Genomic DNA, 22,288 nt, shown 5'->3' on the forward strand with positions numbered 1-22,288 from the left:
TCCCTTGGGAAAATGCGGGGTGTGCAATCAGCCTGCCATGCATGTTTTTGGAATCTGGGAGGAAATCGGAGTACCCGGAGAAAACCCACGCTGGCCCGTGGAGAACATGCAAACTTTTAAAAATCCATTTCAAAGATATGACCGATACAATCGATTGTATTTACTTTACTGCAGCGTAATCTATCGAATGGATAGATAGATGAACAAAAAAAAAGCAAACCACCGATTCAAAGCTATTCAAATATTACTCATGGTCGGCTGTGACGATCGGGTTGTTGTCATCGCGAAGTTGGGAAACGCCTTTAAATGTATCTTTTGGCCACCCGGTGACGAGCCCTCAATCGATAGTTTCGTCTCTCCCAGTTCCATCCGAGCGAGTGCGGCTGTGGCATACGATGAGGCGATAACACAAGCAAATCAGTCAGCAGAATTCATTTTCTTTAAGAATATGACTCTGGCTGAAGGGGGATTCATAACGCTTGGAGGCTGACGAGCTGCTGAATTTTCATCACTTTTTTTTTTTTTCGATGCATCGGCTGAAATCTGTCCGGCGTTCATCAAGACTTTTACATTGCAGCGTTTTCTTATAGGCTACGGAAGAGAATCCAAATACATGTGCGCATTGGCTAAAAGACTTTGTTTTTTTTTTTTTGTTTTTTTTTTCATAGCATGTATTAAAACAAATCACAGGACGTGTGTGTAGTACTTAAGACATTATCAGGCACGCGCATGTAGCGGAGTCCATTTCTGCGCGTTTGATCAAGATGGTCTTGATGTGGCCGCCGCAGCCCTCAAGACTTGAGCCGAGAAAGTACTAATCAAACACAGAGATGTGAAAGAACATGAAAAAAAGGCCTGTGATCTCTTTCAGGCACATGCAGCGTGTGCCGCGAGTGACCATTAAGTTGTATCAAATATCGGCCTTTGAAAAGATTTCAAATTTCAAAGAAGCCGCATGCACTCATTGCAAAGTTAAACAGTTGCAGTGGATTGTAGAGATATTGATTCAGGAAGGATTTTTTTTTTTGGGGGGGGTGGTTTGTTAGTTTTTATGATTCATGTTAGCTTACCTTTTATTAGTTTTAGTATGGGGCTTAGCTTGATTTTTTTTAAATTTTATTTCTTGTGAGCAAGATGAACAAACACCACGTCAAAGGTATTTTGTTGTGAAATATTTTCAAGACATTTTAAAAATAACCATCCACCAATGAAATACAAGTTTTTTTTAAATTATTTTTTTATTTTATTTTTTTTACGAAAAGCTATTTTCAACTTTTCATTCCGTCGTAATAACCTTGTTGCCGTGGCCCCAACAACACTCAGCTTTGTTTGATAAAGTCGAGGCTGCCACTGCCATCTGCGCCATCCAGTCCACCCGACATCTTCTCCACCGCTTCCAATTTATTGCCAATGAGGGCGGGGAGTTGATAAGAATGCTACGCCACGCTCTCGCCGAAGGTGGAAGTCGCAGCACTCCGATGTGCGGCTTCACTGAGCCACCGCTGCCGAGTCATGCAAAAATGAACCCTGAAACGAGCAGACGTGGCAGAGGCACTCACTCTGTACAAATACTGGTGTGGGGGAAGGGAGGGAAGAATGCTTCGCTAAAGTACAGATTTAACCCTTTTACTTAAGGACCCTATCAAATAAATTCAGAAATTTGTTTCTAAATACATTTTGCATGTTTGAAGATAATTTCGAGACACGTTTAAAGACTTAGAATTATGTTGTGGGCCAACTCAGTTGCGGGTATCGACATAAATATATATGATGACGCAATTTCCACTTTGGGCGCCAAAAAAAAAAAAAAAGTAAAAGTACAGTATTCGCGTTTCCCCTGATAACAAAGGATGCAATTGTTGGTCAGCCTGGTCCCAGACATCGAAAGGAGTGAGATTTAACGACTGCATTTACTTCCACGACATACATTCCCCATTGATCTGTTCCCCATCTCGCCCAGTCAGCAGATTGCGAATCACCTTCATCAACATTAATGCCATAACATGCCAGTTTTAGTGTATGTGCGCGTGGTGGTCGGGTGGGGGGTGGGGGCGGTTTAATAGAGCTACAAACAACTTTAATAACACACTTGGCTTAAAATGACTCCGTACATAATCAGCATATACTTAAAGCCACACTTGGCACATGTGTTTGTATTTGTGCGAAAGTGTTTATCAAGTGCTTATCGTTTTTGTTGGATGTGAATTTCATACTGACCCCCCCCCCCCCCCCCCCCCCCCCCCCTTCACACCAAATGCACTGGTTTCAGTCATACCCGCCCAAGAAAAAAATAAATGAAAAAGAGGCCACTGGCATCACTTTGCCTCCTTTGAAGTCCATTTTCTTTTTCTCAAATGCGTTATGGAGCCGAGCCTGCAGCTTCAAGCCTGCGAAAATCAAATTAATCACTACGTTGAGAGTATTACAGTTAACAAACGAAGTCCATAGAGGTGAGCCTTGTCTGTAATTGCTGTATAATACTGGAGCGTGACGAGTCGTCGGTGAGATGTGAAAAGCGCCTCGCCATCACTTTACGTCCGCCCTCCCTCTCGTATATGATTTCATGCAAATGTAATTTTTAGTCCAGTTTTTTTTACGTCCAAGATAGGAGCTGGTCACTCCCCGAGGGGCCCGAAGCATAACATCCATTTTCAAAGGTAAGAAATCAAATATGCGATGCAAGTATTTGATCTTCCTGCGGGTATTCTACACACGGTGTGGTCCGGGTGGGACGATTCAATTACCTCCCGATTCGATTGGAAATCTCAAAACTTGTGTGACGATTAGATTTACATCACGATTATTGATTATACTGCGATTTGCGATTCAACATTACGGTTTTTGGTATTTTCCCCAATTAATACATTGTTTTTTAATAACATTTTAAAATAATTCTGAACAATATAAACCAGAAACGGTACACAAATTGAATCAAGGACTTCCATCAATGCAGCCAGATAAATCAATCCCTCTCTGCTCATTCACATGACGTCATGTGACTCTGCTGAACGCTTCGAGGCAGTTGACTCACCACAACAAATTGACTCCGCGCTGCCCTCTGCTGGAGAGAAGTGGTAGCTTCACCTTTGCTTTTTGAAAATCATGAAAATCGATTCTGAACTTTGACGTCGATTGGTTGTATCTTGGCATTGCACACCGCTACGTTGTAGCTTGTGGTCATAGTTCCCATAAACATCGCAGAAATGTGACCAGGTCAGTTTTTTTATACAACAAAAGTTCATGCACTGTGTTAAGATATGATTCCTCTCTGTTAGCTGGATTTGAAAGAAACAATGTAGAATGCTGTTGAAGGTATTTCCTGCTTACTGTGATTACAATCACCTTTGGTGCCCCCTCACCCCCACTACTTTTATGACCCCTCCAGAGGACATGTCAACATCAAAAGAGGAACTATTATCTCAAGTATCTGTGTTGCAGCTATTGAGGGACTGCGCTTTGCTATGAGTACTATTGATCTCAGTCTCTTTCCTGAACATTTGTTTGCACACTTAAAACAACATATGTGGTGTTAAAGTTTATCTTCTTCCTCCTTGGTTGATTAACGGCCCCCCCAAGTGTCTCTTCCGTTGTTCCCCCGCACCTTGGGTCGGTCCCTGATCGCTGTTAAGCCCCCCTGGGAAGACCTCTTATCTCAGGATGTATGCACAGCGGGGGTTCTGGAACTTGCCATCACACCAAATGGTGGGTAGTGGTGGTCTGGTCTCACCTCACCACTCCCACCTTCTTCCAGCCACACCGGGTCAGATGTCATGTTACTTTCTTTGTTTCCGGGATTTGCATGAGAGGCGTACCTAACCGCCTCTCATTATCATATTGTCTCTATATAATCTCATGAATGTGTTTCTTCTACGCTTCCTGATTCAAATCTGGACCCCTCAGGAGCCCGAATCGATTCGTAAACTGCAGAAAATAAATTAAAACCCTTCGAAGTAACTGTACATCGCCTCCAGCCTTTATTTGGATTACCAACATTCTCCTCGTCCGAAATTCAACGAACACGCGGGAAAGAGGAGGCCGCTCTTCCCACAACAACTGAAACAAAATGGAGTGTTGAATTGACTTAATTTTATGGCTGCACACAATAGAATCATCGATATTTAGAATAATTACATTTTTAAAGTAGATTTAGTCGACTTAAAACGAAAAAAAAAAGCTTTTTTTTTCAGTGCATGGGCTAGTGGGGGTAAACCGTCCCATATAGCTAAAATCTGTCCCAAATTTCAAATTCTCCTTTGTAATAAATAACAGAGATATTGTAAGCATTTTCTTGTTACCAACGCCGTCATTACAAGAACTTGTTGCAACTGGACTACAAATGAAAGTAATTCCATCCACCCTTCAGGAGGAAAGTCCCAAGCGTTGCCAACGTGCCGCTGCTGACATGTCTGCAGTATATCGGTCGAGTCAGTGCTCTACAATATTTTTAATAAGAAGCACTCCATCTCCCCTTCAGTCAATCCATCCCGCTTTCCCCGCTTCTGTCAGAGCGCGGCGCGGCAGCAAACTCGGGAATGACTGATTGCCGTCTGAGGTGCGTCAAGGTGGAGAGCGCCAGCGTGCTTGTCAATCCCAATTTTGTTGTGACCTGGCGTCCAATCTGAGGTGCACGTGGCCGCGTGGCATCAAGTGTGAGGTCAGAAGGGATCAACCTCAGCTGCTGCACTACTATTGAAAGGGGTTGCGGGGGGGGGCTCAAAACTTAACGCACATCTCACTCAATACCCTATTGCCAATTGTTTCACATTTCTGCATATACTGAAAGGAATGTCAGTACTATTTTTGAGCTTTGGCTGGTTCTATTTAAATTACTGGGATAACTGCCTGAATAGAAAACCATCATTCAGGGTCAAACTAATACACTGGGTGAGCTCTTCTGTTGCGGTCCGAAAACAGCAGTGATTCAGCAACATTTTGCATATTGAGGCCAAAAAGTCGTGGCCTTGTGCTGTCGAATGGTGAACTGACAAGTATGCAAAACAAAAAAACAAACCAAAAAAAAAACTTGCATTTTGCACAGCTGTACATTTCACAACTTCACAAACAATAAGGAAACGCTGCAACACTGTAAAAATAGAGAAGTTGGGAAAAAAAGCTACATAAGAATAATGGATCAAAAGATATTAAAAGACATGAATATTAATCATAAAAATGTTAATTTTTTTCATGTATATTAAGAAATAAAATGTGTCTGAGTCACAAACAGATACATGATAAATATGTATAAAACAAGCTTTCCCATGGGCAGAGCTACGTGGTGGGCAAGGGTGGCCATGGTCACCCCTCGTCACTCTCTAGGTACCCCCATAATTGGGGGAAATTTTTGATGTGTGAGAGTCTTCTGCCATTTTCACATGGATGCTTGGTTCTTAGACTCATTGATCCTCTGCCGCAAGTTAATCATGTCAACTGCGTATCGAAATACAATGCAAAGATGAAATGAATCTGTCTTGAATTAAAAAAAAACAAAACAAAAAAAAAACAACAAAAAAAAACCATATTGTCCAGACAAAATAAATCCAAATGAATAATTTTATGCCATAATGTAAACACGGTTGAGAAGTTATTAATTATCATACCATCCACTGTAATCGTTTCATGAAATAAAATGCACACAAAAAAAAAAAAAACAATTGTGCACTTACACTCATAACACAAAGCAGGACCAAACGGAAGTAAAAAGCAACGTTTCGAAATTGTGAAAAATTGAGATTTTTTGTGTGATTGTGCTCTTTCGATATGATTTGAATGAATGAGCCATTGACGGCAGTTTGCAAAATGGCGTCGACCGTGTGTGATCACTCTGAATGGCTGTTAGCTCATGAATCGGGAAATAGCGCACAAAAGAAAAGAAAAAAGGAATCATCTCATCAAATCATCTCAGCATGGCGTCGCTTTTCACTTGGACTTGCTCCTGCTTGATGAGGAAGTGTGTTGACGAGCACCGTTCTGGAGAGGTGTGATTTCCTGAAACCCCGACTGTGGCTGGTATGATAAAGAATGACACACGCGCACACGCACCGTCACAGCCACATCTGGACTTCCCTCAGCGAGGTGTTTTGTCACACTTGGCCACCCCCCACCGAAAAAATTTCTAGCTGCGCTCTTGAACACATTAACTTCTTCTTGATAGGCTGGTAGGCAGAAAGGGTGTGTAAATTTGGACCACGGTCACATCGTGGGCCTTTGATCTGACAGCACTTTGTGCGTTCTAATGCAGAGCCTCGAAAACCTTTTTGGGAAGATCAATAAGAGACTGGCGGTAAAAATGTGTGACCGGAGATAAAGTGTGCATTAGTGTGCGAGCGAGATGCGTTGAAGGACAAGAAGGATGCATGCACGTGCTGGTGGATGGACTGGTGAATCTGATCCATTGATGGATGATTCATGCACTGAGAAAAAAAAAAAAAGTTTTTGTTGAATTTATTGAATTTGATTTATATAAAATTATATAAATCAAATCACCTGGATGCAGCTATTTCTTTATTTATTATTTTTTTTAAAGTAAGCGATACATCTACGAATAGAAATGTATCCGGATACAGATGATTTTCTTTTGGCCAACCACCATAAAGTTCAAGTAAATTCCACAATTTTTTTTTTTCAATATGGATGGATGTGTTGATCAATTGATATATTTATTGGGGGTGGAACGATTCACAAAATTCATGCATAATTCAGATCACAATCTTGTGCTCACGATTTCAGTTTGGTTCTATCCGAAGTACGTCTTTATGACTTGATTTTTTTTTTTTTTAATTCACATGATAGGATAAAGAAGGTTCTGAACACGGCTGGCATTGAATGTGTTAAAGGCCTGAGAGTTGAGAACAATTGACTTTTACAACCTCATTTGGTACGCTGCGGATTCTGAAAATGACGTTGCTCGGTTTTGTCACTGAGTTTAGTCTTTAGTGTCGTTTTTGGTCGACAAAGACGGATGGATTGGCAGGTGTGAGCGTATGGATTGCGGATTGATTGGAAATGCTTCTTGAAGGGGGTATTCGTCGAAAAGACGGATCGGTGGCCAAGAGCCGGAAAAACTGGTGTTGGATATAATTGGTGGACAAAACGGAAGAACGAATGACTCGTGTTGGTTTTGTGACAATTTTTGATCCGACAATCGAACGCTGTCCTTCTTGATATTTTGAACTTTTAACTTCACATCTCGCATTTAATGTTGTGCCATGTTTTTAGTTCTTTTTTTTTTTTTTTCTTCTGAACATCTTCACAAGATCCTCTGATCTCCTCTCGCCAGGAGACCCGACTAGTTTTCGATCCAGAATGTTGTAATGAATGAATAGATGTGCAGTGGCAGGGAGTCTGAACATAGTTCCAACTGACAGCTCGTCTTTGAAGGCGACCGCGAGCGCCTTGAAAGGAGAAACCGCCACATCAGTGGAGATTATCAAGTCGCGGCACTTTGCATCCCCTGCTGTGGGACTGTGATCCAGCTCCAGGATACGAGACTCTCGTGCGATCAGAAAAGCTTTTTCCTCGCCATGTGCCCGACATGAACACGCTGACGGTGCAAGACCGAAAATACTTCAGAAAGTGGCTGGGTCAGTTTGGCTCGGTTTGATTGTTTCTTTTTTGATCACCGTTGGCTGGTTTCACCTGAAAGTGTCTTTAGTGAAAATTTTTAAGCTACGCAAAGTATTCCAAATGCAGACGTTCTGAAAAGTGTCCACCCCCTCTACTGCGGACATCCTAAAATAATCCAAAATGAAGTCCGGTTTGAGTCAATGAAGACTAGATGTTTAATCATGCAAACGCAACCAAAACACTTCTGAGCAACAGCACATCAAAAGGACCTTGAGATCGTTCGGTGGTAGTGAAGGGCTGACGCTTGTGAAATGATGACATTTCAATTACAGCTGGAGCCCAACATTTCGACAAAATCGGCTTGTGCCACAGAGAGCACTTTTCCGTGGAAATGACTTCAATTACGCATCGTGAGCGACGCGTGAATGTCATGTCTTGACTTGACTTGATGATTTTCAGGTAATTCACTTGCCGCCGGAACAAGCTGAACCTTGCGGTACACAGCGAGCAAATTGTCCTTTTGACGCCTCACCAAGAACTTTTTCTGTCCAGGCCATTGAGGGTGGAGAAGCGTTTTTTTCAGGTCGTCAGGCTGGATATGAGCCGCCGCTCTGCTTCTGCATTGGCTTGGAGCTGCCCACTTGCCTGATTTAGCGCCTGACGTTAACGCGTGGCTGTTTGCAAATGAGACGTCCTGGTTGCTGATTTAAGATCAGCTTTTTTTTTTTTTTTTTTTTTTTAATGGTCAGGACTGGCTGCGCTTAGCGATTGTGGGCACCGGGCCACAAAGCTGCTGTCGCCATCGTTATGCCGCAATTAGAACGCGTTGTGGCAGTTGCGTCCTCGCCGCTCTGTGTGATGTCGTGTTGATTTAGGCCAGAATCTTCTCTTTGTGCTCTTTTGGAAATATCCTTGGATGCCACAAGGTGGGGCCAAAGACGCACTGCGACTTTATGTTCCCGTTATCCCGAAATGTTAGCTAACGCAAATCTGTGCATCCAATAACACTGCAGCTCAACTTTATTTGGGCCTTAACATGAGGACGATTCCGCGTATTCTGACTTTCACTTCCAAAGAAAGAAAATAGCATGTCTTTGCCAAGGTGTCTGCTAAGTGTCAGTCGCGGGAGCTTTTGAATTCATATGAGCAGCTTGCCTAAAAATGCATTTCCGGCTTGGGCGACTCCAAATGTAAAACGGTGACTTCGGCAAACATCACAACATCAGGTCACTCTCGGCTCATTCGTTTGATACTCTGCCAGACTGTCCATCGATATTTTTAATTAAAGATCATATTGCAAATTTTTGCGACCGCCGGCACCTGATGACCTTGAACTTGATAAGCGATATTGAAAATAGATGGATGGATGGATGGATGGATGTAGACAAAACCCAAAAGTCCATCCTCGCCTTTGAAGTTTCTATTGCTACATCACTTTTTTTTCAGCTTTCAACCCTCTGACTGAAGCACCAGAGAGATGCTTGTGATGGCACTGCATAAACTACTCTGCCTTTTGTGTCGCTCTCACCTTCCAATAGATTGTCGTTCCATACACACACACACACACACACACACACACACACACACACACACACACACACACACACACACACACTCTCTCTGATTAGCAGTGCATCCACTTCAAAGCAGCAAGCGCACTCACCACTCTCACCTTCTCCCACACTCCAACAGGAAAAAAAAAAAGGAATCATGTGGAAAGCTTCAATACTGCACGGTCCAGTTTGCTCATATATGGTTTCCTGAACCGCCGTTGTGGTATTCGTCGCGCACTTGTCCGTGCCACTTTCAAATATGGCTGTCTTGAAGAAAAGAAAAAAACCTAAACAAACGAACAAACAAAAAAAACTATAAGTAACATGTTTCTTTTTTAAATAAACCAAATGATAGTTGAGCGATGGCACCAAAAAATAATGCATTGCACACTCTCTGAGAATGAGAAAAAAACTGAGAATGCTTAATTGTACGCAATTAAAATAATTACATTGAAGCTGTTTAATCATGTAACCGCAAATGCTCCAGTAACTATCGTGCAATGTGTCACGGAAAAAATCGATCCATTTCACGTCATTTTTCCAGAAATTATTCTTGACTGATTCCAAAAATATCTTTGTTCATCTTTCTATGGCAGCAACAAGTTTGCTTCAGTTAGATGACAGAAGGTACAATGCATCCACCTGTTGCCATTCATTCAACAATCAGTCATGGCTTCCTGGGAGAATCTCAGCTTTGTGTTGAAATAAACGGGACCGGATTACACATGGCAAATTGGTGCCGTGATGAACTCCAGCTTCTTTCATCTTAGGCAGCTGGCTTAAGTTAAGCCTCTCCTTTGAAACAGTCATTCGTGCCTTCGTCACACCTCGGCTGGATGACTGTAATGCACTTTACTTTAGAGTCAGTCAATCCTCCATAAAGCGTCTCCAGTTGGTCCAAAATGCTGCTGCTCGCCTCTTGGCTGGGACTCGTAAGAGGGAGCGCATCACTCCTTCTCTGGCTCCCGATAAATCTTCGAGTTCTTTTGAAGATTCTGTTATTTGTTTCCAAACCTTTAAATGGCCTCGCCCCATCTTACCTCTCTGAGCTCCTCCGCCCCTACGCACCTACCCGGTGCCCCAGGTCTGCAAACCGAACACTATTAGAGGTACCGAGAACTAAGCGGAGGCTTTTGACTCAGCATGAGACTTGATTTTTAATTTGACGGTTTTTGTCCTTTCTGCTGTTTGTTAATGTATTGTTTTATTTTTTGTTGCTGGATGAATAATGTTTGCTCCGTGTACCGCACTTTGTATACTGCTGAGGTTGTTTTAAAGTGCTTTAGAAATACACTTGATCTGAGTGCAGTTAAAAAGCTTTTGAATCAATTTTTTCTAAAAGCGAGGCCTTGATTAGCATTAAAATGGTCTTAAATGAATCTTTCAAAAATCTCAACACATTAACACGGTAGGCTTTTATGATTGTAAATGATTTCAAACAAAAAAATTATTCTCTTTTAAAAAAATACATCACGACTCTCGCGGTTACATCGCGCAATCATGACAGTGGAAGCAACAGAGCACTGATGTGCTTTGAGTCGGCACTCCAAGGACCAGATTGGGAAGTTGGTCTTGAATTTCATTGCAAATCGCACTTGCCTTATACGGTATCAACCACGCAGTGCATCATTATGAGATGAGGTCATTCAATTTTCCAATATTTTGTGACACTTTGGTTGGGTGCTGGGACACATTTCGAATGGAAAACGGCTGACTTGGATCAACAAACGTTGGGACACACTGCACGTGTAAACGAAAAAAAAATAGATGCACAGTATAATCATTAATGATGACAAACGCATGATTCTCTCTCTCCCTCCCTCCCTCCCACCCTCCCTCTCTGTCTGTTTCTCTCTCCCTCCTTCTTATGCATCTCCCTCCATCACCACCAGGGGCTTTTCTCTCAAATCTCTCCGGGCCGAGAGAGGCTTGCCTCGTCCTGCCCCAGACGCGCGGCGTGCGTGGATGCGAAGACAGGAGGGGACGCACGCGGGCGACTCTGAAGCCCGCCAGCACACGGGATATCGTACATATTCGCCACCCCCCTCACAGAAGAGGGGCACGCACAGCCCGGTTCCGAGTCGGACGCAAAGGTAAGCAAGCACTTTGGGGATGCGCGCGCGACGATCTGGCGTGCGCGTTTGCGTGCGGAAGGCGCGCGGAACATGTTCGTCACTTGTTGCCACTTGGGCTTCACCGCAGCTCGCGTGCGTTGAGATGTCGCGAAGTGAGACTCGCGGTGTCAAGGGATGGCAAATATGAACACCAGCAAGCGTCTTCCGTGTCTCCCTCGCACACCGCGAGGAGCTCAAGTGCGCGTTGCAGCCACTTGATGCAGCCCAGCAGGGGATGCGTTTTGCTCGGGCAACTTGGACGCTCGCCGCCGAGCGCTCCTCCGACCACGGCGGCCAAAAGCCGCGGAGCAAACGGCGACAGACTGGCAAAAGTCCCCGCCTTCACGTGCAACTGGCTGCTGTTTCATCAAAAAAAAAAAAAAAAAAAAATCGCCCTGGCGGAAAACAAACAGGAAAGCAAAGCTGTCACGTTGCTGCGCTGCAAGCGGCGCGCACATGAGTGAGCGTCATTAGTCGCGTGTTGCAAGTTAATGCGCCGCTAATGTCATGTTTGATTAGCACGGGAAGTATTTTATGCCGCAGTCGTGGCTGCTTCTCTTTTTATTTTCCACCTTTGGCATGGAGTGGCTCCTCGCTGCGCTGGATGACATGTACACACTGGAGGCCACTCATTCCAGTGGGTGACTTGCTTCTTTTGACTCTTACGACTTGTGACCTTGGCAAAGGTTAAAAATGTTCATGTACTCCATCGGGGTGCATGCACTCTTCAAGTGGGGGTCAAATGTGCCCTCTACAGTATTGTATGTATGTGTGTGTGTGTGTGTGTGTGTGTGTGTGTGTGTGTGTGTTCGCGCTCTGTACTTAAGATGAGCCAAGTGCTCTACAGGGAAAAAAAAGGGAGAGAAATGTCCCCATATGGAGGTGATCGATGGCTCTAACTCTCCAATTAGGTGTGGGAATCCGTCAGCGGTGGAAGACCGTGACCTTTTATTGAACCTTGTTTCAATGGTTTCTTGGCAAGTTAGTCTCAGCAAAGACGTACAAAAAAAACAACAAGTAACAAAAAACATAATCACCTTAAAATTAGGGCAAACGACGGTGTTAGAATGTTATTTTTAATACATTATATCCATTTTATTGGCTCCTGTCCCAAGTCGAAGTCGAGCTCAAATCCCCACGTTGTGCTCTGATTGTTTTGTATGATTTTTCTATGAAATAATGAAGGTGACTTTGCCTGGGATGAGGGTACACAATTACATGAGTACGTCTAAAGTAAGTGGAAGTATTACGTCAATTGTTTGAACGCATTGTCAGGTATCTGGTCTGATAGGCTCCTAACTCGCTGGTCTTATAGACCCATTGTTTAAGCAGCGTGTACATTATTAGGATGCCATGGAGCAGTAACCCAGATGGCAGAAAGGGCCGATTGTAATTTATGTCACTAAAAAAAAAAAAAAAATCCTTTAAGATGCTGCCAATTCCAAGGAAGGCAGTATCTCTCATGCCCATAAATCAAAGGCCCACGCAGCAGGAATCTCACTTTCCTACAGCACTTATGATAGTATTAAGCTACTTGTCCACAAGTTTAATTCGATGTACTTTGTAAGTCTGCTCACAGAGAGTCGACAGATTTATGTCCTTGCCAGTAATACAGGCAGATGCGGCTCTCCTGAGAGAGAAAACAGAGGGAGGGAGGGAAAAAAATCATTTAAAGCAGCCCACAGTTGTGAAGACATTGATTACCGTTTACCAAGCTGCAACATCAATGCCACGTTAAAGGAAAGGCGGTGGCGCGATAGTGTGCGATTAGAGCCAGGGGGGCCACTGACAGACGACAGTGGCGCGGCAATAAAGAGGGCGGATACAGCGGTGAACCGGGTGGGACACCGCAAGACCACCCCCCCCCCCAACCAACCCAAAATGTCAAGTCCTTGAATCGTATCGCACTCCATGAATGGCAAACCATATTGAATTGTCTTTTATTGGAGAGCTGCACACCCCGACTAAACAGCGATTATCAGTTTGACACTTTTGATCCATGTGGCAGCAGCAGGTTGTAGAATGACTTCTTCTGTGTTGTTTTCACAGCAGTTTTTGCCTTTCCTGTCTTTCAGTGAAGTGCATGATCTGTTAAACTGATAGGAAGGTGGCAGCGGAAGTGCAATTAATGTTGAAACAACAATAATAACAGAAGAAAAAAAAATGGCGTGTTCTGGAGCAGTGGTCTCCAACCACCAGACCGTGGACTGGTACCCTCCGTACCAAGCCGCACAGATTTATTTAAGAAAAAGGAAAAAAGAAAAAAAAGGTCAGTCGGACCATGAAACAGACTGCGGCGGAAAAAACAGGTTGGTGCCCACTGTTCTGGCGATAGTACAGCTAAATCGAATTTGGGACGACGAACGAAAAACAACAAAGACAAAAGACGGAGGCAAATGAAAGCGCGGAATCATACAAAATAAAACTCAAACGAGATGGGCGGAGAAACAGCCAAAGGAAGACGCCAACTAAGAAGTATGCGCACGGAATTCAGCCGACGCTAGGCTAGAAATGCTAAAAGACGACATGAACGCAATTACGGAGGTACTTCGACGAACAAGTTATCGAACTTATGAGTTTTGGGTGATATGTGGCATCGTATATCAATTTTATTTATTTTTTGTCATTATTGCGAACAAAAATGAGTTCCAAACAAAATCAACAGTCATGAGGTCGAGCAATGGCGGCAGGCGAAGTAACAAACAACAACAGTTGGAGGTACTTCGACGAACAAGTTATCGAACTTATGAGTTTTGGGTGATACGTGGTATCGTATATCAATTTTATTTAATTAATTTTTTGTCATTAATTGCGAACAAAAATGAGTTCCAAACAAAATCAACAGTCATGAGGTCGAGCAATGGCGGCAGGCGACGTAACAACAAGCAGCAGTTTAGCAGATGCCAAATGCTTGCTCCAAACTCTTTATTGCCCACTCACTTTAAGTTTACTTTAAATCCAAAAGTGAAACTAAGAAAGTTACACTGGTATTGAGCCACACCACATAACCTTACCTTATAACAAGTCTACTGGCTAAATGCTAACGCAAAATACCATACCTGAGCTCTTGAAGCTAGCATGAATGTGGTAATTATGAAACTTTAAAAAGTGTATATTTTAACTTAAACAGTAACAACACATGCAGAAAGAGCGTATAACAATACTCACAAGCATATATTCTTTATGCTCTGCAAAGAATGCTGATTAGTATTTCAACTTAAATGAGATGGTCTAACTAGCTAACCCCCCCCAAATTTTTTTTAAATAGCGTACAGACAGTTGATGCTGCTACATCAGTTATATGCTACATACCGTATTACATCTGCACATTTAGAAGCTTCCAAACGCTTAAATGAGGCACCCTTGTGTTCGCCTCGTGCCCGGGCTAAAGGTCACACGCTTTGAGATGCACGTGCAAATGAAAGATAACAATTTCCCGCCATATGTCTCGTATTCATCGCTGACACTGCAATCGCGCTTTGATGTAATGCTAATGACATGATGATACATTCGCATTTTCAAAGCGGCTTTAAACCCGCCCCGGTGCACAGTTGAACAGCATGTGAGTGACACCGTTGCGTAATCCCAACTACTGTATGCCAACAACAACAAAAAAGAACAACACGACGCGACAGCGACAAGGATGAGACAGCTGCCGAGTCCATCTGTCCTGCGCGTGATGCTGCGAAATCTGTTGCTAAGCGCTCGCTCGTATCAGGCTTCAACCATCAGCGCAGAGTTCACAACACACGCAATCTGAGCCGTCCATTCAATCATCCAAGGGCAATTTCACTGAACCGAGTTCTTCAAGACCGAATATCGGATTTCTTCAGAACTACCTTGCAAAAGAGACTTTTCAACATCTGTTGTGTGGATGGCAATGGGCGGATGCAGAGCTTGTGTCTTCCACCTGTCACGATACGTCGCTGGCATAGATAGTCGACCAAAGATTCATTATTGTAGTACATAAATCGTGGGGGAATGTGGTTGTTGCTGCATCATAGGAAGTGCTCCCGTGGCCAGACTCTGGCTGTCACTTGAAAGTGGCTTTGGAACTTCACCAAGTTGTGAGAGAGACAACATGAGCACATGTGACAGGAAAAAACTGGTGGAGTTGTGTGGCCCTGAATCATACTTGGATCATTTTAATATGTGCGCGCGCTTTTGAGTAAGTACTCGGAAGAGCACGTTGGATCTTATTGATTGCCACTGTTGCTCATTTAACGCTCCGTTGTCACGTACTTCCTTCGTCTGCATTTCCACGGATGTGCATTTCCTCGAGGCGGGAAGTGTCGCTTCATCTCTGGGAATGAGCGCCCATATTCGGCCTCAGCTGCCCGGTGGGCTCGGCTGCGCATGACTTGGTTTTAGACCTCTCCGCGCTGGACATGGAAGACCAGCTGCTTTGTAAACAGCCACTTGTTCACCCGGACGTCATGGTTCACAGAGTCTCCTCATCCTCCCGGGAGGAGGTCCGCACTAACTTTGCCGTAGAGCTCATGTTGTGGTGCGCCGCGTTTCTGCATGGCTGCCAACTCGGAAGGTGTGAAGGCTGCCAAGGTGGGGCAGGTCATCCGTTTTTTTTTTTTTTTTATAAGCAACAGTCAAGATTACTCCTCCACACCCCCCACCCCCCACTATGTGCTCCCTACAGATATTAATGGTCATTTAAAGGCGACATATTATGCAAAATGCACTATTTAATGACCGATATGGAAATAGCTGATTCTCTGGAGCGCTTGTCAACTCGTCAAGTGTGAAATTAAACATAACTTGCAGTACCTGCTATAATAACCCCGCACTGTGTTTTCCACCGATGACATGATGAGTTGGGCAGGACAAAGATGCCGAGCCCCTTTCGAGCAACAGCCAACTTGAATGCTTGTGAAGTTGCCCGCGCAACTGTCGGCTGATATTTCGGCTCCACAGACACAGAGAGTGTTGCGTATGAAGTGCTACCTTGCTATTTTTGTCTCGCTAACTAACTGACTGACTAGTGAACTATCTGACATTAGCCCAGCAGTACAAATCCACTGACGTATTTGTTTGTATAACTCTCGGACAATGTATTCGGAAACGCAGAGGGCACAAACTTTTTAATTGCGCATTAGTTTTTCACTCATGAATAATTTAGTCGGCAGCTGATGTCGGATGAATATGTAACGCCCAACAAGATGAAGAAAGTGAAAGTGACACACGCGCGGTCAGATGCTAGCCGCACTAACTAAATCATCAGTTCAATAATTGGAAATGATTTGAATCTGCGGCAGTGTATTTGCAAGCCACCGCACACAAGTGGGAATGCTAATTCTTGGTGCTAGCCAAAAACATCGCACTTGAAATGTCCTGGCCGGTGAAGCTTTGTCACCAAAGTAACGATCAAGATCTTTGAGTCGACTTTTAACGTCATCGTGGGGGATATATTAGGGACTCTCTCCGCTCTGTGAGATTTACGAATATTACTGCGGTCTTCAGTAAGGTAGGGGACCTTCTCTGCCTCTTCCCCTTGCTGTTAATCACACTGCATCTTGTTCAGTAGTCCTCCTCATTGCTGCCTTTCAGGTTGTGAGATGAACTCACGTTTGAGATGAAGTCAGAAGAAAGGATCTCCAAAAAATCTGCATGGCGGCGGGAGTGCCAACGATACGCGGCGGTCCAAATTTTGACATATTGTTGCCTTAAAATGCAACGGAACACGCATTGTTCGCCGTCGGTCTCAAGGGGATTTTCCGTGTGCGGGAGATTGAAATTAAGGGATTAAGGCAAGGTGAGAAGGAGGTGATTATGATATCAGTGTCTTGGCTCTTATCAGATGTTCCGCACGCGTCTGTGCAAGCGAGCCGGCGTGACTTTAATAAGCAGAGCCGCTGTGCTCTATGCTGGTAAATGCGATCGCTGCTTGCCAATGGGAGCTTTAACGCTCATGAATATGAGTTGCACTCAATTTGACAGAGAAGCCGGAGATTTCCCTCCCCTCCTCCTCATCTGTTTATCTACCGGCGGCACGAGGTGACATTTTGCCGTGTGAAGAGGCTCGTTGGAAAAGAGTGTCCCTGAAATGAGATTTACGATGCGGCTCCGTCGCTGTCACAGACATCCACAACCCGCACTCGGACGGCCTTAATAGAAAAGATCTCGCCGCCAATTTTAGACGGGCGTACAAACAGGTGCTGTAAAATGGCCCCGTTCCCCGGCTGCACTTACGCTCTCGAGTTGACCGCGTGTCTCTTCGGAATCCGTACTTCCCATAAAGCGAAGCAATTAGGGCTCTGGTTCATTGGAGTTGGTGACACTCCAAAGCTTGCTTTTTTTTGCGAGCAGACTGAGATGGATTCAAGTGGGACAGCGACTTTATGTTCAAATTCTTCAAAACAATGATATGAGTGGGTGTGATCGCTGAAAGGTTTACTTGGTTGTTTGATTTCACGCATGTTGGATGGCAGCGACTGATTGTTTGAGCAATTCAAAAGTAGACATATTTATATCTTTTTTTCAATCGCTCATTTAGGTTGTTGTGGGGCATTGAATGATGACATTTTCTGTGCAATTCTTCGGATGGGACACCAAAAGACGAAGAAGATGCAACTTCCGCCAGAAGTACCAAAGTAGACAAGCGAAGTTTGCGAGTACAATGTATTTCAAGGTTGTATGTTTTCGCTGCCTTGACGCAAACACAAAAGATTTTTCCATATCGTGTCACTTGATGCCGAGTGCAAATCCAGCCTTACCTTCGCACCAATTAAACGACAAACAAAACGGTACATTTGCTGTCGAGAGGCTCCAGCATACGCGCGACAATTGCGAGGATAAGCGAATAAGACAATGGATTGATGAATTGATGGGTTCCAAGAAGCAGTTTTCCATGGTAGACGCTTACCGCTTCTTACTGGCAACGCATCAAAGTTCGTCGTATTGTTGTACTGACGTGTGTACAGTCTCTCCAGCATGCTTGAGACAAGGCACTTTGTATGCCTGTCCTAAATGAAGCGTTTCTTTAGGTGCTCCACAACGCAGCCTAGCAACTGGCGACGAGTGCTTGGCTCTTTTATTATTTTTCGCTCTCTCCGGCAACATTTTTTTCGTTTGTTTGTTTTTGTTACTCTTGAAATTGATGAACCCCTGTGGGAAAATGGCATTGTATAATCAAGCTCTCCATTTCCATCCATTTTCAACACTGCTTATCCTGAAGAGGGTCTCAGGGGATGGAGGAGGGGGTGGGCGGAGGCGGAGGGAAGCTGCTGGAGCCCATCCCGGCTGACCACAAAAGGTAATCAAGCTTTCGGCCTGCCAAAATAGCCTTGAAGACTCAATCTGACTTTCTACAAATCTCATATTTGAAGGAGAACAGCAGAAGTGTGTTTGGCCAACAGCAAGAAAACAAAGCTACGGCGGCGATGCGAATAAATCAAGTTGTCTCGGCACCCGTGCAATTTAGTGCCATCTAGAGGTAAACTAAAGGAATGCAACACCCGTTCTCGAAGGAATTAAAAAAAAAAAAGCAAAGGATGGACACAAATGGTCTGCATACAGCCCGAGGGTGAAGAAGCACCAATCAATCATTAAAATAAAATAAGTTATAACATTCAAGTCACTCTTGAGCTACATTTCATCGATCAGGTCAACATTTGCAGGTCAGATGTGATGCATCGCATGCATTCAAACACATATTGACCACCTCAGTGGTTGTCGTCATGCCAGGTGATAGATACAAAGGTCAGTCAGTCCGCTCTTTGAGTGATTGCATCCATTCAGTATGCTGTGGGCGCCGCATCGCAATGCCCACGGCTCCCAAACAGACAAATGGCTGCTCATCAGGAGCCGTAGCTGAAAAAAAAAAAAAAAAAATCATAATCTTGGCAATAGAACAACAATTCAATAATAATAATGAGCTCCAGACACGTACCCAAGAGGGTGTGAAAAAAGTCGTTAGATGACATGAGACATCGGCGTAATCCTCATCGGCTCGCGAGGAAGCAGTGTATCTTAACAAATGCCAGTTTTATTCCTCACACTCTCAAAGAGTAGAAGGATAGAAGATTAATCTTGCTTGGGATTAAGGCATAACTTTGGGAATTTATTAAAATGTATTCGTACCCCAAAAACCCCCCAAAAATCCAGAGAGTCCGTTTAGTCTTTTGACGAGACTAAAATTGTTAATGTGAAGTGAATTTAAGGTCGCACAGTTATTTGAAAATTGTTTCAGCGTTACAAAAATTCAGGATGCTAGAATGCGTGGTCAGAATGTGTATTTTCTTTGAGTCTGTGTTGGTACTCAGTCCAAATTGACTCTGGTGAAGTCATTTTTCGTTACCTGGGCAACTATGCTATTAAGCTCTAAATATATACAGTATATATATATATATATATATATAGAGAGAGAGAGAGAGAGAAGAGAGAGAGAGAGAGAGAGAGAGATTGATAGATAGATAGATAGATAGATAGATTCTGGTAGTTTTTGTCATAGTATTTCTCTTCCCGATGGAAAAGAATAATAAACACTCTGTCATAAGTACTAGAGGCAAAAATAGCTGTCCAGTCAGAAAGAAAAAAGCCCAAATCCATAAAGAAACATTCATGTAAAAATGTTTGACTTTTTTTTTTTTTTTTGTTCCTTGTATGCATTTTTATAAAGTTGTAGTTGTAATACTACGAGACTTACTTGCCGGCTCGGAACCAAAGTGGATATAAGCACGAACTTAAGGCCGCGCTGAAGTATGTATCAGCTCTAAAATGTTTTTGAGGGAAGGCATGGACCACATTGGCGTCCCATTGTCTGCAGCGTGACACGCACAAGTGTGTTGGATTTCGCTTTGAATCGTGCAAAGGCACCCCCCCGCAAAGGAGAGATTGCAGACCTCACACTTAGGAAAGGCAGACTTGATAGGCAGCGCGAAAGGCAAGTGTGTGCCGTTTTTTTCAAAACATATTGAGCAGCTCAATTTAAGAGGACAAAAAATGAGTTTCCGTGCTTGATAGCCTCTTGACAGCAGATCGTGCTTGAGCTTCAAGACTGAGCCATCATCAGTCATTTTCCAGCAGATCACTCCGGGGCACAGAATTGCCCTGCATGACCTTATTTCTCAAAGCGTGCCCCCCCCCCCCACCCAGGGGAAAAAAAAAGAGGAAAGAAAATGTCTCATCATGGGTGCTTCTATGTGTTGTCAATGCAACATTTTTTTAAATGATCAAAACAATCAACAGACAAACACTATTCATGTAGCCAACTTTTTAGCACGTGGTCCAAGGGTGTGTGTGTGGTCCAAGGGTGTGAGGCGGTGGTTAAATGGGGCAGGGGCCAAATTCGGTGGCATCCATTATTGGGAGGGGGGGCGGGGCGTCCACACTTGCCCCCTCTTTAATGAGAGTCCAACCAGTTCTGATAGCTTTGTCTTGCCGGCGCGGTAGACGCTTTGATCGAAAAGGTATCAAGTTCAAAAAGCTTTCGTCCCCACCCCCAATTTGATCAACGAACATTTTATTGTTTTGCTCGGCAGCCAGCACAAATTATTGGCTGTTTGGTATCTTTCCGCTTTTGACAGTGGGGCCATCCAACCCATGCCAACAACCTTTTTAGGCGGGCACAAAAATAATCGCTCGCCCCAGACGTCTTGCGAGCTTCGCACGCCTCTTCGTGTCTGCGCATTCTTGTTGCGGTCGCGCTGAAAAAAGAAAAAAAAAATGAAACACTGGATACATTTTTAAAAAAACGACTTATCTGTCACACTTATTCATTTTTGTAACCTAACATTTTTAACTTCATGGAAAGTCATTTTTTTTAAAAGGGGAAGTCAAGTCAAACACTTTCTTTACAATAATGTGTTCTGTGCGGCCCCATTTGTCTAAAATAGGCATTCTGATTAATATCGTGGCCATGAAATATGAATTACTCGGCAGCAAAATCTACTCATTTTTATTCATCTCAGGGACGGCCATTTTGCCACTTGCTGTCGGCTGAAAATGGCATCACGGTTTCCTCGGGGCTCAGTTTGCGAACGTCACGTGACCCACCCGGTCCTTCCCTGAGCCCTTTGGCACGGGGATGTCATTTCCAGAATGCCGTGTTCTGACGAATCGGGGCAGATGAAAGTCATGATTGTAAAGAACATATTTCACTTGATTTCTCCATCGATCGGGTGAAGCAAACCAATTATTCAAAGGGGTCCTGAATTAAATATCATCTTTTTTTTACTCAATACAAATCATTTTTTCAGTGAAACTTGACAGTTTTTACTAAACCACTTTTGAATGTTGGGACAAACGACTTTTTAACAAATTGTCTTGAATAAGGATTTCAAGTTGTCATCATTTCAAGTACTTTCCATTTCCTATCGCTTAGCCTCATTAGGGTCGCACAGTTGCTGGAGCCTGTAAGAAATGATTTTTATCCATCCATCCATCCATCCATTTTCTCGAGCGCTTGTTTGTGTCGCGGGTGAGCTGGGGTGTTTCGAATCTGGCTTTGGGCAAGTGTGCAAAAGGAAAAAAAAAAAAAAGAACAATAGCGTCATTACTTTGTGTTTTTATTGGTGTGCGCAGGGCTTAATTTATTGCATGAAGTTCCTCGCAAAATGCATGGCAAGAGCTTGTCATTGCAGTTTTTAATGGCACACAGCTGCCTGCGCACATATCAGTAATCCGGGACATGCTGGGATTTATACTGATAATGCATATCTTTACTAAGATTAAACTTGTTTCTCTGCTTGTGTGTGTGTGTTAGTACAGTTACAAGCCTGTATATCTCGCTCGCTCTCTCTCTCCTCTTTGTTTCTGTAGCTTAATGGGCTTTGTAAGATAATACCCGCGAGACGTAACAGTACGTGTGAGCCGGGGGATTGCGACGGTGTCCCGCTTGGCTCTGAGCGAAACCTACAGATACGTCTGTCGAAGATATGAATCACCGGCAGGGGCCTCTTCGGTTTATTTTGTTATCCGTCTTATTATTAGTATTGTTCTTTCTTATTCAGTGTGAAAGAATTGCTGTTCATAGAGTCATTCTTGTTGCTCGGACAGATGATTAGCCCTTTTGAGCGGGGGTGTGTGTGTGTGTGTGTGGGGGGG

At 43.7% G+C, this 22,288-nt stretch overlaps 1 protein-coding gene across 2 annotated transcripts in view; it reads left to right on the top strand.

The window, feature by feature from the left end:
* cdh22 (cadherin 22) overlaps positions 1–22,288 on the top strand; it is a 223,262-nt gene that overhangs the window by 54,695 nt on the left and 146,279 nt on the right. For both annotated transcript variants that reach the window (XM_019879484.1, XM_019879485.1), the window contains exon 2: positions 11,009–11,209. The gene's annotated coding sequence lies outside the window, so the exon portion shown is untranslated. The remainder of the gene's footprint in view (positions 1–11,008; positions 11,210–22,288) is intronic.

Source organism: Hippocampus comes, unplaced genomic scaffold (assembly GCF_001891065.2).
Source record: "Hippocampus comes isolate QL1 unplaced genomic scaffold, H_comes_QL1_v1.1 scaffold44, whole genome shotgun sequence".
Lineage (NCBI taxonomy): Eukaryota > Metazoa > Chordata > Actinopteri > Syngnathiformes > Syngnathidae > Hippocampus > Hippocampus comes.